This window comes from Trichechus manatus, unplaced genomic scaffold (genome assembly GCF_000243295.1).
Source record: "Trichechus manatus latirostris isolate Lorelei unplaced genomic scaffold, TriManLat1.0 scaffold00040, whole genome shotgun sequence".
Lineage (NCBI taxonomy): Eukaryota > Metazoa > Chordata > Mammalia > Sirenia > Trichechidae > Trichechus > Trichechus manatus.
The window spans coordinates 9,582,390-9,596,993 of record NW_004443976.1 but is presented as its reverse complement, the minus strand read 5'-3'; positions in this window follow the sequence as shown (position 1 = coordinate 9,596,993).

The following is a 14,604-nucleotide window of genomic DNA, read 5'->3' as shown; positions in this document are numbered from 1 at the left end:
TTGGAATCGACTTAATGACAGTGGGTTTTGTTTTGTTTTTTGGTTTGCCTCTAAGACCTGCCCACCAACAGAGACTCCATTGAACACCTGTAGCCATCTGTGCCAGAGCCCAGCTCCTTGCTCCTTACCAGGCTCCACAGTTTGCTGTCTGCCTTGGGGAGCAAGGCCTTCAGCTAGACCAGTGCCTTAGTCCTCCTAAAAGCCTTCCTCCCTTGTCCTCTGCCGACTGCTGTCCTTGTCTATCAAGGTCTATTACCTGGGTCTAGGTGACTGAGAGCTAATCACCTAGGCATGCCTGGGAGTCTCTGATGCTAATGGATGAGATGTTCCCCTTGGTGGTCATACTTGTCCTGTTCACGCCAGTTAACCCTCTTCCCATAGGCTTGCCTCAGTTAATGGCATGTCCATCAACCCTGGTTCAGAAGCTGAATATCTGGAAGCCAGTCTTCCTCCCTCCTTCCTCCCACCTCCTCATCAGTGTCATTCCAAAAACCAAACCTATTGCCGTCAAGTAGATTCTGACTCATAATGACCCTATAGGATAGAGTAGAACTGCCCCATAGGATTTCCAAGAGCACCTGGTGGATTCGAACTGCCAACATTTTGGTTAGCAGCTGTCTCAGTCATCTGTTGCTGCTGCAACAGAAATACCACAAGTGGATGGTTTTTAGCAAAGAGAAGTTTATTCTCTCACAGTCTAGTAGGTTAGAAGTCCAAATTCAGGGCATCAGCTCCAGGAGAAAGCTTTCTCTCTCTGTCGGCTCTGGAGAAAGGTCCTTGTAATGCATCAGTCTTTGCTTGGTCTGGGAGCTTCTCTGCGCAGGAACCTCAGGTCCAAAGGACACGTTCTGCTCCCGGCACTGTTTTCTTGGTGGTATGAGGTTCCCATGTGTCTCTACTTGCTTCTCTCTTTTATATCTCAAAAGAGATTGTATTAAGACACTATCTAATCTTGTATAACCTCATCACAGTGATAGAATTTACAACACATAAGGAAATCACATCAGATTACACAATCATACAACACTGAGAATCATAACCCAGCCAAGCCAACAGATATTTTTGGGGGACACAACTCAATCCCTGATAGCAGCCAAATGCTTAACCACTATGCCACCAGGGTTTCAGTCAGTTGTCATTGACTCCTGATAATTTCTCTCTGATGTATTTTCCCAATGTCTTCTCTCCTCTCCATCTCTGCTGCAACTGCTATAGTTCAGCCTTTTTCATTTTTTTTTTTTGATGAAAATTAAATGAGGTTGTATTTGAGTTTTTCAGTCTCTCTCTCTTTTTAATAACAGATTTATTGGGATATAATTCAAGTACCACCCCATTCACCTATTTAAAGTATACAATTCAATGAGTTTATTATATTCACAGAGTTACGGAAATATCATCATAATTTTAGAATATTTTAATTACCCCAAAAGAAACCCTGTACCCATTATCAGTCACTTTCCTCCCCACCCCCCACCCCCACCCCCACCACTATAGCCACTAATTTACTTTCTGTCTCTCTGGATTTATCTATTCTAGGCATTTCATGTGAATGGATTCATGCACTATATGGTCCTTTGTGACTAGATTTTTTTCACTTAGCATACTATTTTCAAGGTTCATCTACGTTGTAATAGGTATCATTTCTTTTATGGCTGGGTAATATTCCATTGTATGGATATACCACATTTTATTTATCCATTTATCAGCTAATGAACACTTGGGTTGTTTCCACTTTTTGGCTATTGTGAATAATGCTGTTATGAACATTTGAATATAAGTTTTTGTGTGAACATGTCTTCATTTTCCTTTACACCTAGGTCATGTGGTAACTTTATGTTTAACCTTTTGAGGAACTGTCAGGCTGTTTTCCACAGGGGCTGCACCATTTTACATTTCCATAAGCGATGTATGAGGTTCCAGTTTCTCCACATCCTCACCAACACTTGCTGTTGTCCTTTTTATTATAGCTATCCTAGTGGGAGTGAAGAGATACCTCACTGTGGTTTTGATTTGCATTCCCTGGTGGCAAATGATATTGAGCATCTTTTCACGTGCTTATTGGCTTTTTGTATACTTCCTTTGGAGAAATGTCTATTCATATCCTTTGACTATTTTTAAATTGGGTAGCCCCCTTCATTTTTGCCTGAACTATGGCTGTATTCTCTAACTGGCCCCCTGGCCTCCAGTGTTGTCCTCCTCTGACTGGTTAAAATCCAAATCTGGCATGTCACTCTCCAGCCTACAGCCTTTTAATGGTTTGCCATTACCTTCTTTTGGTCTGGGTAAGTCTCATGTATTTAGCCATGTTGTTGGTTATTTATTTAGTATACAGTATGCTACTTCTTTGATTTCAGACTTATTATCTCTAAATGGCAGTAAGAAGACATACCCAATGAGGTTGTAGGCATCCTATGAGAGATGCAGACTTTCCCAGACTTCAGTCCTTTGAGGAACCCCTCATGGTATTTTACATTTCTGCTCACTACCTCTACAGTTAGCTAATATATTTTTTAATTAACTCCTTTAAAAAAACTTAATTTACTTTAAAAAGTAATTTGAGGTATATTCTGGTTACACTATTGTTTGTTACACATTCAAGTAACTAATTAAAATGAAATATGCTTCCCTGCGGACCACCCAGCATCACCTCCTGGGCTGCAGTGGGATGGATACAACACCGGGAAATGGCGAGATGACAGGTGTGTGGCTGTGTTTTGTGAACCATGAGCTGCCCTAGAAGACTGAGGAATGATCATGATTTTGTTATAGCTCGACCTTGTCAAATAAAAACAAATCCAGACTTAGTAAGCAGAAAGTTTACTCAACAAGAGTGAACAATCTTGTTGGTCAGCCATTTATGTGATTGAATGTCCTTTAACTTTCAGATCATTGGGCTGTTTTCCAGTCTTGCCCCAAACTCCAGGCATACACATACACCCACACATGCACACACCCTCCTCACACACAGAGATACACACAGACACACAGACAAGCAGACACACATAGACATACAGACACACATAGACACACTCACACTTACACACACACAGTTGTTTCTAGAGCTGGACCCTTAAGGGTAGGGGTAGATTCTCAGTCGTCCTTGTATCTACCCACACAGTGCTTATACACATATACCTCATAGGTGTTTAATGGTTGAAAAATTTTTACATGAGCAAACCTAACTCTGGTCTTGTTAAATAGGCCTAGTAACCTAATTTCAGTCTTCATCAAAGTCCGTCTCAGCCTCAGACTACCCAAGCATGGTTCCCAGGGGAGTTCACCTTGTGATAGAAATGCAGCTAAGCTGTCAATTGCATCAAAAGAATCATTTACTGATTCTGAGTCAACTTAGTGATTGAGGGCTGAATTGATCAATTCTGGAAAAATAGTTGGATTACTGGGGTCAGACGGCAGCTTTCTCATTGCTTCATCTCTGAATGCACTGTTCATTCCTGCCCAGCCACCTGAGTCAGCCGCCACCCCTTCCCTGCCACTCCTCTGACCCATCTTGTTGGAGGAGACATGCACTTCTTGCCTCTGGAGTCCCCTGCACCTAGTTGTGGATGATGCACAAGGGCCAGAGCTGGTGCCATGTGAAGACGTGTTTGTTGTTCAGAACCACTGACATCCTGGAAACTGCCTTGGCTGGTGGTGTAATAAGTAGACATGGATCAGTGCTTGAAACACTGACCCCAAACAGGCATTTTGCTAATACTATAAAAAGAAGAAAGTCTGACCTCTTACTTACAGGGAAAAGGGTGTGGTGCCTAGAACATTGCAGACACCTGATAAAATTCACTGAATGGTCACCTACGGGTGATGGTGGCCAGGCTAAAAGAGGTTGGTGGATTTTCACCCCTTTGAGCCTGGCTTTCTGTCATTCACGGTCACCGAGCTTTTCACCAATGTTTCCCCAAGTCGCTGGCAAAGACTCAGACTCTATCTGGTCTCTTTGTATGACCACAGGACCTAACTTAGTGCTCGCACATAGCAGATGCAGCAGTTGATCTTTACATTGTGCTTATTAAGTGCCAGGCATTGTTGAAAAATCTTCACATATATTAACTAATTTAATCCTGTTAACCCTTAAGATAGGATGGTTATTAACTCATTTCGTTGCTGTTGTTAGCTGCCATGGAGTTGGCCTCAACTCATGGCGACCCCATGCACAGTGAAACAAAACGGGGTCCATTCCTGCCCCATCTCCAGGATTGGTTGGGAATTGGACCATTGTGATTCATAGGGTTCTCACTGACTAATTTTTGGAAGTAGATTGCCAGGCCTTTCTTCCTAGACTGTCTTAGACTTGAAGCTCTACTGGAACGTGTTCAGTATCATAGCCACACAAGCCTCCACTGAGTGATGGGTGGTGCCTGCGCATGAGGTACATTGGCCAGGAATTGAACCCCGGTCTTTTGCACGAAACTTGAGAATTCTACCACTAAACCACTACCCCCAATTCTCTCTCTCTTTTTTTTCTTTTACATATGAGAAAATTGAGGGATAGAGAGATTATATGACTTGCTAAAAATCAATGTGAGGAGCCAGGATTTAAAACCGGGCAGTCTGGCTCCAGAGTCCACTCTCTTAATCAAGAACTATATTCCTTAAGAGGCGGGGCCAAGATGGCGGAGTAGTCAGATGCTTCCTGTTGTCCCTCTTACAACAAAGACCCAAGAAAAGAAGTGAATCTATTATGTATGACAATCTAGGAGCCCTGAACATCAAAGGCAAAGTTGAGGAATCAGACTGAGTGGCAGGGGGAGGGAGAGATGGTTCACAAACAGTGAGGAGTTGTCAGACCTGACCCAGTGGGAACTGGCACCCTGCAGGCCAGAGCAGCTGGCGTGCAAGGTGAGGTAAGCAGTGGCATTTGGGATGCATTTTCCACACTGGGAGAGAACAAGTGGCGGAGAGTCTACTCAAGCCTCCAGAACAAGTGAAAAAGATAAGTACATGCGTCTAACATACTGCACGGATGAAAAACACCTCATTTGGGAAGAACCTCTCTCCCATTTACCTGCCTCCTCCCTGCTCTGCACCGAGTCCCGGGTTGGCTTCAGTGATTGCCGCATCTCCTGGGCCAGAAGTAGGACCCATCATGCACCCTGAGACATTCTCCCAGCCTTGGAGAGGGAACAAATTAACAAACAGGAAAAATAATCTGCCAGCTCCCCTAAGCCAGGAACTCAGTGCAAGCACAGCTCCTTTGCCTAGGCACAGGCATAAGGAGTCCACAGACTCTGAATGCCTTTCACCCCTGCATAGACCTGTGTGGGCCCATTTCAACAGCGTAGGCCCTCATTAGCATAATACAACAGGGTACATACCTGAAGCCTAACTTCAACTGTATCAGCTATATGGAGGAGTGGTAGGTTTGTGACATTTGACATTGCTCTGCCCATTAAGCAGGCTCTTACCTACCAACATCATGGGCCTGAGGACTGGTGGCTTCACGCATGCTACCTAGGCACATGTGACAGGGTCCAAGAATAAGTAGTGCCTCCTAGTCCTTATAGCCAACAGCTTTTGGTGCTCATAGTCTGGCTGCAAAACCCACCCACCTATGCACTCTAAGGAACAGGGACACACTTTCCTCCCAGACACTCAGGGGAAGCTGTCAGCTTCCTGCCTTTCTCACCATGTGACCCCCTACTACAGCCAGATACCTGTGCCTACTCCAATCAACCTCGTCCTTCTAGGACTGTAGGTGAGAGCCTGCATCACACACTTGGTGACTGACTACCTGGACACCTGAGCTGAATCCATACAAGAAAATCCATACCTTGTAACAGATCAAACCACCTGGTGACAGGACTTTAGAACTTCAAAGGTGCCAATAATCAAACTAGCTTACACGAACAGCCTATTTGGGTATAGCAAAACAAAACAAAACAAGAAGCTAGGACACAGTAACCAAATATAAAATAAATAAATATAATAACTTATTGATGGCTCTGAGACAACGGTTAGTATCAAATCACATAAAGAGGCAGACATGATGGCTTCAGCAAGCTCCCAAAACAAAGAATCAAGAAATCTTCCAGAGGAAGAGAACTTCTTGGAATTCTTGGAGGTGGAATACAAAAGATTAATATACAGAATTCTTTAAGATATCAAGAAGGAGATCAGGCAAAGTGCAGAACAAGCCAAGGAACACACACACAAAGCAATAGAGGAACTTATGAAGATTATAGAAGAGCATAATGACAAATTTAAAAGGCTGCAAGAATCTATAGAGAGACAGCAATCAGAAATCCAGATTAACAATAAAATTTCTCAAAATTAGACAACTCAATAGAAAGTTATAGGAGCAGAATTGAAACAATAGAAGTCAGAATTAGTGAGACTGAAGATAAAGCACTTGACACCAACTTATTTGAGGAAAAATCAGATAAAAGAATTTAAAAAAAATGAAGAAACCCTAAGAATTATGTGGGACTCTTATCAAGAAGAAAAACCTATGAGTGATTGGAGTACCAGAACAGGGTGGGATAACAGAAAATACAGAGAGAATTGTTGAAGATTTGTTGGCAGAAAATTTCCCTGATATAGTGAAAGATGAGAAGATATCTATCCAAGATGCTTATTGAACCCCACACAAGGTACATCCCAAAAGAAAGTCACCAAGATATATAACAATCAAACTTGCTAAAACCAAAGATAAAGAGAGAATTTTAAGAGTGGCTAGGGATAAATGAAAAGTCATCTACAAAGAAGGGTCAGTAAGACTAAGCTTGGACTACTCAGCAGAAACCATGCAGGCAAGAAGGAAAAAAATTGCCAGCCACGAATTATATATCCAGCAAAACTGTCTCTCGAATGTAATGGCAAAATTAGGGCATTTCCAGATAAACAGAAGTTTTCGGAATTCACAAAAACCAAACAAAAATTACAAGAAAAACTAAAGGGAATCCTGCAGTTAGAAAATCAGTAACATCAGTTAACAACCCAAGACTAGAACAAAGGACAGAGCAAACAGATGTCAACCCAGATAGGGAAGTCACAAAAATAAATCAAAGCTAAAATACTGTAAATAGAGAAACAGAGTTGTCAATATGTAAAAGATGACAACATTAAGACAAAAAAGAGGGAATAAAAAATGTACTCGTAGATCTTTCATATGGAGAGGAAGTCAAGGCAACATAAAGAAATAAAAGACTGATTTAAACTTAGAAAAATAGGGGCAAATATTAAGGTAACCACAAAGGAAACTAACAATCCTACACATCAAAATAAAGAAGAAGAAAAACATAAAGACTCAGCAAATACAAAATCAACAACAATGAAAAAAATGAAAAGAAAATACATAAAGAAAAATGACTCAGCACAGAAAATTAAGTGGAACAAAGAAACTGTGAACAACACAAAAAAAAGGCATCAAAATGACAGCACTAAACTCATACTTATCAATAATTATGCTGAATGTAAATGGACTAAATAAAGAGACAGAGAGTGGCAGAATGGATAAAAAAATACGATCCATCTATATGTTGCTTACAAAAGACACACCTTAGATTTAAAGACACAAACAAACTAAAACTCAAAGGATGGAAAAAATATATCAAGCAAACAGCAAACAAAAAAGAGCAGGAGTGGCAATATTAATCTCTGACAAAATAGACTTTAAAGTAAAATCCACCACAAAGGATAAGGAAGGATACTGTATAATGATTAAAGGGTCAATACACCAGGAGGACATAACCATAATAAATATTTATGCACCCAATGACAAGGCTCCAAAATACATAAAATAAACTCTAATAGCATTGAAAAGAGAGATAGACAGCTCCATGCTAATAGTAGGAGACTTTAACACACCACTTTTGGTGAAGGACAGAACATCCAGAAAGAAGCTCAAGATACGGAAGATCTAAATGCCCCAATCAACCAACTTGATCTCATAGACATATACAAAACACTCTACCAAACAGCAGCCAAGTATACTTTCTTTTCCAATGCACATGGAACATTCTCCAGAATAGACCACATATTAGGCCATAAAGCAAGCCTTAACAAAATCCAAAGCATCGAAATATTACAAAGCATCTTTTCTGACCACAAGACCATTAAAGTAGAAATCAACAACAGAAAAAGCAAGGAAAAGAAACCAAACACATGGAAACTGAACAACACTTTGCTCAAAAACTACTGAGTTATAGAAGAAATTAAGGATGGAATAAAGAAATTCATAGAATCAAATGAGAATGAAAACACATTCTACCAGAACCTTTGAGACACAACAGAAGCAGTGCTCAGAGGTCAGTTTATAGCAATGAATGCCCACATCCAAAAAGAAGAAAGAGCCATAATCAAAACATTAACTCTACAACTTGAACAAATAGAAAGAGAGCATCAAAAGAAGCCCTCAGGCCCCAGAAGAAAGCAAATAATAAAAATTAGAGCAGAATTAAGTGAAATAGAAAATATAAAAACAACTGAAACAGTTAATAAGACTAAAAGCTCATTCTTTGAAAAGATCAACAAAATTGATAAACCATTGGCCAAACTGACAGAAGAAAAACAGAAGAAGAGGCAAATAACAGGAATAAGAAATGAGAAATTCTAGCCAATAGAATTCAACAACATATCAAAACAATAATTCACCATGATTAAGTGTGATTTATACCAGGTATGCAGGGGTGGTTCAACATTAGAAAAACAATCAATGTAATCCATCACATAAATAAAACAAAAGACAAGAACAACACGATCTTATCCATTGATGTACAAAAGGCATTTGACAAAGTCCAACACCCATTCATGATAAAAACTCTCAGGAAAATAGGAGTAGAAGGGAAATTCCTCAAAATAATAAAGGGCTTTTATACAAAGCCAATAGCAAACATCGTCCTAAATGGACAGAGTCTAAAGCATTCCCCTTGAGAACGGGAACTAGACAAGGATGCCCTTTATCACCACTGTTATTCAACATTGTGCTAGAGGTCCTAGCCAGAGCAATTAGGCTAGAAAAAGAAATAAAGGGCATCCAAATTAGTAGGGAAGAAGTGAAAGTATCTCTATTTGCAGATAATATGATCTTATACACAGAAAACCTGAGAATCCACAAGAAAACTACTGGAACTAATAGAAAATTTCAGCAAAGGACCAGGATACAAGATAAACATACAAAAATCAGTTGGATTCCTCTACATCAAAAAAGAGAACTTTGAAGAGGAAATCACCAAATCAATACTATTTACAATAGCCCCCAAGATGATAAAATGCTTAGGAAGAAATCTAACCAGAGACGTAAAAGACCCATACAATGAAAACTACAAGACACTACTGCAAGAAACCAAAAGAGACCTACATAAGTGGAAAAAACATATCTTGCTCATGGTTAGGAAGACTCAACGTTGTGAAAACGTCTATTCTACCCAAAGCGATCTACAGATATAATGCAATCCCCATCCAAATTCCAGTGCATTTTTTAATGAGATAGAGAAACAAATCACCAACTTCATATGGAAAGGGAAGAGGCTCCTAGTAAGTAAAACATTACTCAAGAAGAAAAAGTGGGAGGCCTCACACTACCTGATTTTAGAACCTACTCTACTGCCACAGTAGCCAAAACAGCCTGGTACTTGTACAACAACAGATACATAGACCAATGGAACAGAATTGAGAATCCAGATGTAAATTCATCCGTCTATGAGCAGCTGACATTTGACAAAGCCCGAAGTCCATTAATTGGGGAAAAGACAGTCTCTTTAACAAATGGTGCTGGCATAACTGGATATCCAGCTGCAAAAAACTGAAACAAGACCCATACCTCACACCATGCACAAAAAGTAACTCAAAATGGATCAAAGACCTAAACATAAAATCGATAACGATAAAGATCATGGAAGAAAAAATAGGGACTATGCTAGGAGCTCTAATATATGGCATAAACAGAATACAAACCATAAGTAACAATGCACAAGCACCAGAAGAGAGACTAGATAAATGGGAGCTCCTAAAAATCAAACACTTAGGCTCATCAAAAGACTTCACCAAAAGAGTAAAAAGACAATCTATGGACCAGGAAAAAATTTTTGGCTAAGACAAATCCAATCAGCGATTAATCTCTAAAATCTACAAAATACTGCAAAACCTCAACAAGAAAAAGACAAACAACCCAATTGCAAATAGGCAAAGGATATGAACAGGCATTTCACCAAAGAAGACATTGGCGGCTAACAGATAAATGAGGAAATGATCACGATCATTAGCCATTAGAGAAATGCAAATCAAAATGACAAGGAGATACATCTCACCCAGACAAAGCTAGCATTAATCCAAAAAACACAAAATAATAAATGTTGGAGAGGTTGTGGAGTGACTGGAACACTTACACACTACTGGTGGGAATGTAAACTGGTACAACCAGTTTGGAAATAGATTTGGCCCTTCCTTAAAAAGCTAGAAATAGAAGTACCATAGGATCCAGCAATCCCACTCCTTGGAATATATCCTAGAGAAATAAGAGCTGTCACAGGAATAGATGTATGCACACCCATGTTCACTGCAGCAGTGTTCACAATAGCAAAAAGATGGAAACAACCTAGGTGCCCATCAACGGATGAATGGGTAAACAAATTATGGTCTATTCACACAATGGAATACTAGGGAACAATATAGAACGATGATGAATCAGCGAAACATCTCACAATATGGATGAATGTGGAATGCACTCTGCTGAGTGAAATTAGTCAGTCACAAAAGGACAAATATTGTATGAGACCACTATTATAAGGACTCAAGAAAAGGTTTAAACACAGAAGAAAACATTCTTTGAAGGTTACAAGAGTGGGGAGGAAAGGAAAGTGGTATTTGCTACTAGATAGTAGATAAGAATTATCTTAGGTGAAGGGAAGGACAGCACACACTACAGCAGAAGTCAGCACAACTGGACTAAACCAAAAGCTAAGAAGTTTCCTGAATACAGCCAAACACTTCGAGGGACAGAGTAACAGGGGTGAGGGTCTGGGGACCATGGTTTTAGGGGACATCTAGGTCACTTGGCATAACAAAGTTTATTATGAAAATGTTCTGCATCCCATTTTGGTGAGTGGCATCTGAAGTCTTAAAAGCTGGCGAGTGGCCATATAAGATGCAGCAAGTGGTCCCAAGCCACCTGGAACAAAGGAAAATGAAGAACACCAAAGACACAAGGAAAATATGAGCCCAAGAAACAGAAAGGGCCACATAAACCAGAGACTCCATCAGCCTGAGACCAGAAGACCTAGATGGTGCCCAGCTACCACCAATGACTGCCCTGACAGGGAACACAACAGAGAGTCACTGAAGGAGTGGAGAAAGTGTGGGATGCAGAACTCAAATTCTAGTAAAAAGACCAGACTTAATGGTCTGACAGAGACTGGAGGGACCTCAGAAGACATGGCCCCTGGTCTCTCTGTTAGCCCAGAACTGAAACCATTCCCAAAGCCAACTCTTCGGACATAGATTAGACTGGACTATAAGACATGAAATGATACTTGTGAAGGAGTGTGCTTCTTAGCTCAAGTAAATACATGAGACTAAATGGGCAGCTCCTGTCCAGAGGCAAGATGAGAAGGCAGAGAAGGTCAGGAGCTGGTTGAATGGACAGGAGAAACCCAGGGTGGAAAGGAGGAGTGTGCTGTCACATTATAGCGAGAGCAACTAGGGTCACATAACAATGTGTGTATAAATTGTTGTATGAGAAACTAACTTGAATTGTAAACTTTCACGTAAAGCACAATTAAAAAAAAGAGCTATATTACTTCCTACAAAATGCTAAAAAATGTCTACTTGATAGAAATGTATATGTCTATCACATAGACATATACATTTGAATATACATATATATATTTATAAAATTTATATTTGAACATTTTCTATTTACCAATCAGTGTTCTAGATGCTGGGAGTACAGAAAATAGTTTTTGCCACAGAGAAGTTTACAATCCATAAAAGAGAAACAGATACATAAAAAAATTATTTTAATACTGAGGTATTAAAATTCAACTGGGTCCTACTTACAGCTAAGATAGATAAAAACGGGATGCCTTGGTTTTGTTTCTTGATCTGGGGGATGGTTACATGGGTGTGTTGACTCTCTGAAAAGCCATTAAGCTGTACCCTTATGGTGTGTGTACTTCTCTGTATGTATGTTATACTTCAATACAATTAGCATCTAAAAATCTTAAATGAAACAAAATGACTTGGGAGCCCAGGGGACATAGCAACAAATCAATGTTTTTAAATTGTGGCAAATATATCAGTGACAAAAGATTTGCCATTTCAACATTCTTCACGTGTACAGTTCGATGACATCGTTTCCATCCTGTTGTGCAGCCAAAACCACTATTGGTTTCCGAATTTTTCCATCACACTCAACAGACGCTCAGTGTCTCCTGAATATTAACTCCCCTTCCCCACCCTCCCGCCCGCCTCTGCTAACCCCTAATACACTTAGGTCTCTGTATACTTGCCTATTCTAGATATTGCAGCTAAGTGGAATCATAAAATATTTGTCCTTTTGTGACTGACTCATTTCACTCAGCATAACGTTTTCAAGGTTCATTTATGCTGCAACATGTATCAGGACAGCATTTCTCATTAAGGCAGAGCAATATTCCACTGTATGTGTGTTTGAAGGAGCCCTGGTGGTGCAGTGGTTAAACGCTCAGCTTCTAACCGAAGGGTTGGCTGTTCAAACTCACTGGCCGCTCTGTGGGAGAAAGAGGTGTCAGTCGGCTTCTATAGAGATTACAGCCTTGGAAACCCTACGGGGCAGTTCTACTTTGTCCTGTAGGGTTGCTATGTGTCAGAGTCAGCTTGACGGCAATGGTTTTTTTTTAATGCATGTTCCACATTTTGCCTATTTGTTGATGGCCTCTTGGGTTGTTGCATCTTTTGGTATTGTACGCAAAGAACCGATTTTGACTTGAGCCTCAGTGACTGGCGGTTTTCTCTTCTGCCTGGTGTCTAACTGATGACTGGCTCCTTTCTCCAAACGCCATCTGTACCATCCTATGATGCCAGCCTCTCTCACGCGGCTCCAAATCATTTGTGTCTTCCTCGGCACCTTCAACTACAATCTCCACTGATGTTTTTTGTTTCCCCCCCAAGAGAGAACTAAGAGAGTGTCTTTTTGACAATGGTTCCAGCTGATTTCCTTCTCTCTAGGATCAGACCTTGGCTTGATATTCTGTTAGTCACACAGGATCTACCTACAGAGATGACCCACATCAAAGCACACACACGTTATGGATGGCAGAAGTCCCTGGGTCTAAGTCCTTCTCCTCTGAGGAAACAGCCCAGAGGGTGCCAGCATGCTTTCTCGGGGTTGGCTTATTCTGGCAAAAATCCATTTTGTATCTCTTCAAATAAGCTTGGAGCAAGGAAACATAAAATGCCATGAAACCAGTCTTTCTTAGGCAGATACTTGACTTGAAGCCCAAACATGAAGTTAACTGATTTTCTTTGCTTTATTCTACTACTATGTATCATTTTACAGTTTAGCATAAGCAAATTGACATGTTTACTAACTACATAATACAATTTTTTAAATGATTCTGAACTAAGACATATTATTTAGATTTGTTAGAATTTGGCAGCCCACTTCTCCCCACCAAACACAAGTTATGTATTTATCGTAGATTGAATTGTGTCCCCTAAAAATATACGTTGAGCCGCTAAGCTCTGGTACCTGTGAACATGGCCTTGTTTGGAAATAAAGTCAACAGAAAACGTTAAGATCAGTTAAGTTCACATAAGGTCATACTGGAGTAGGGTGGGTCCTAATCCGATCTGAGTGGTGGTCTTGTGAAAGAGGAGAAGAGAGACAGAAAGAAGGATCCAGAAGGAAGACTGCTCTGTGACCACAGAGAAGCTGCAAGCGAAGGAATGCCAATGATGGCTAGCTATTGCCGGAAGCTCAAAGGGAAGCATGGAACGGATTCTCACTAAACACCTCAGAAGGAATCAATATAGCTGACACCCTGAATTTGGACTCCTAGCCTCCAGAACCGTGGGATGATAAATTTCTGTCTTTTAAAGCCACCTAGTTTGTGATACTTTGTCATGGCAGCCCTTGGGAAGGTAATAGTGTGCAGTGTCTAACAACCTCTGGCCTCAATAACATTTTAGCTTAAAATAGAAGATAAATGTATACGCGTTTGTTACTGAACACACTAGGAAACACTCAGTAAGCCACCGCCTCAGACAAGACTTTCATGGTTGGCAGTGTTTCTTTTAGAAACAAAAGTGCCTGGCAAGTTAATTTAACAAGGACAATTCACACATTTGTTCCACTTAATTGTGATAAGATGTTATTCCATTCGATTGTGTTTTCGTTTTGTTCTATTATTTGGCTATCCTTCCAAAGTGATTTTACTATAAGCAGAAATTAGAAGATTTCAAAGAAAATGTATTTTTTAAAATAACACAAAACTTATTTGTAAGTTTCTGTCTTCTTGATTAAAATAAAGTGTGAGGATAGCCATACATACTTTATTGTGTGTGCCAAGTAGGAAAAAAAAAAAAATTCTGGGCTCTTCTATCAATGAACCTATGTGGGCAATACCTTTGTATTCAAACCTTTGTAGTTAAAACCTTGCTCCTCCCTTTCTT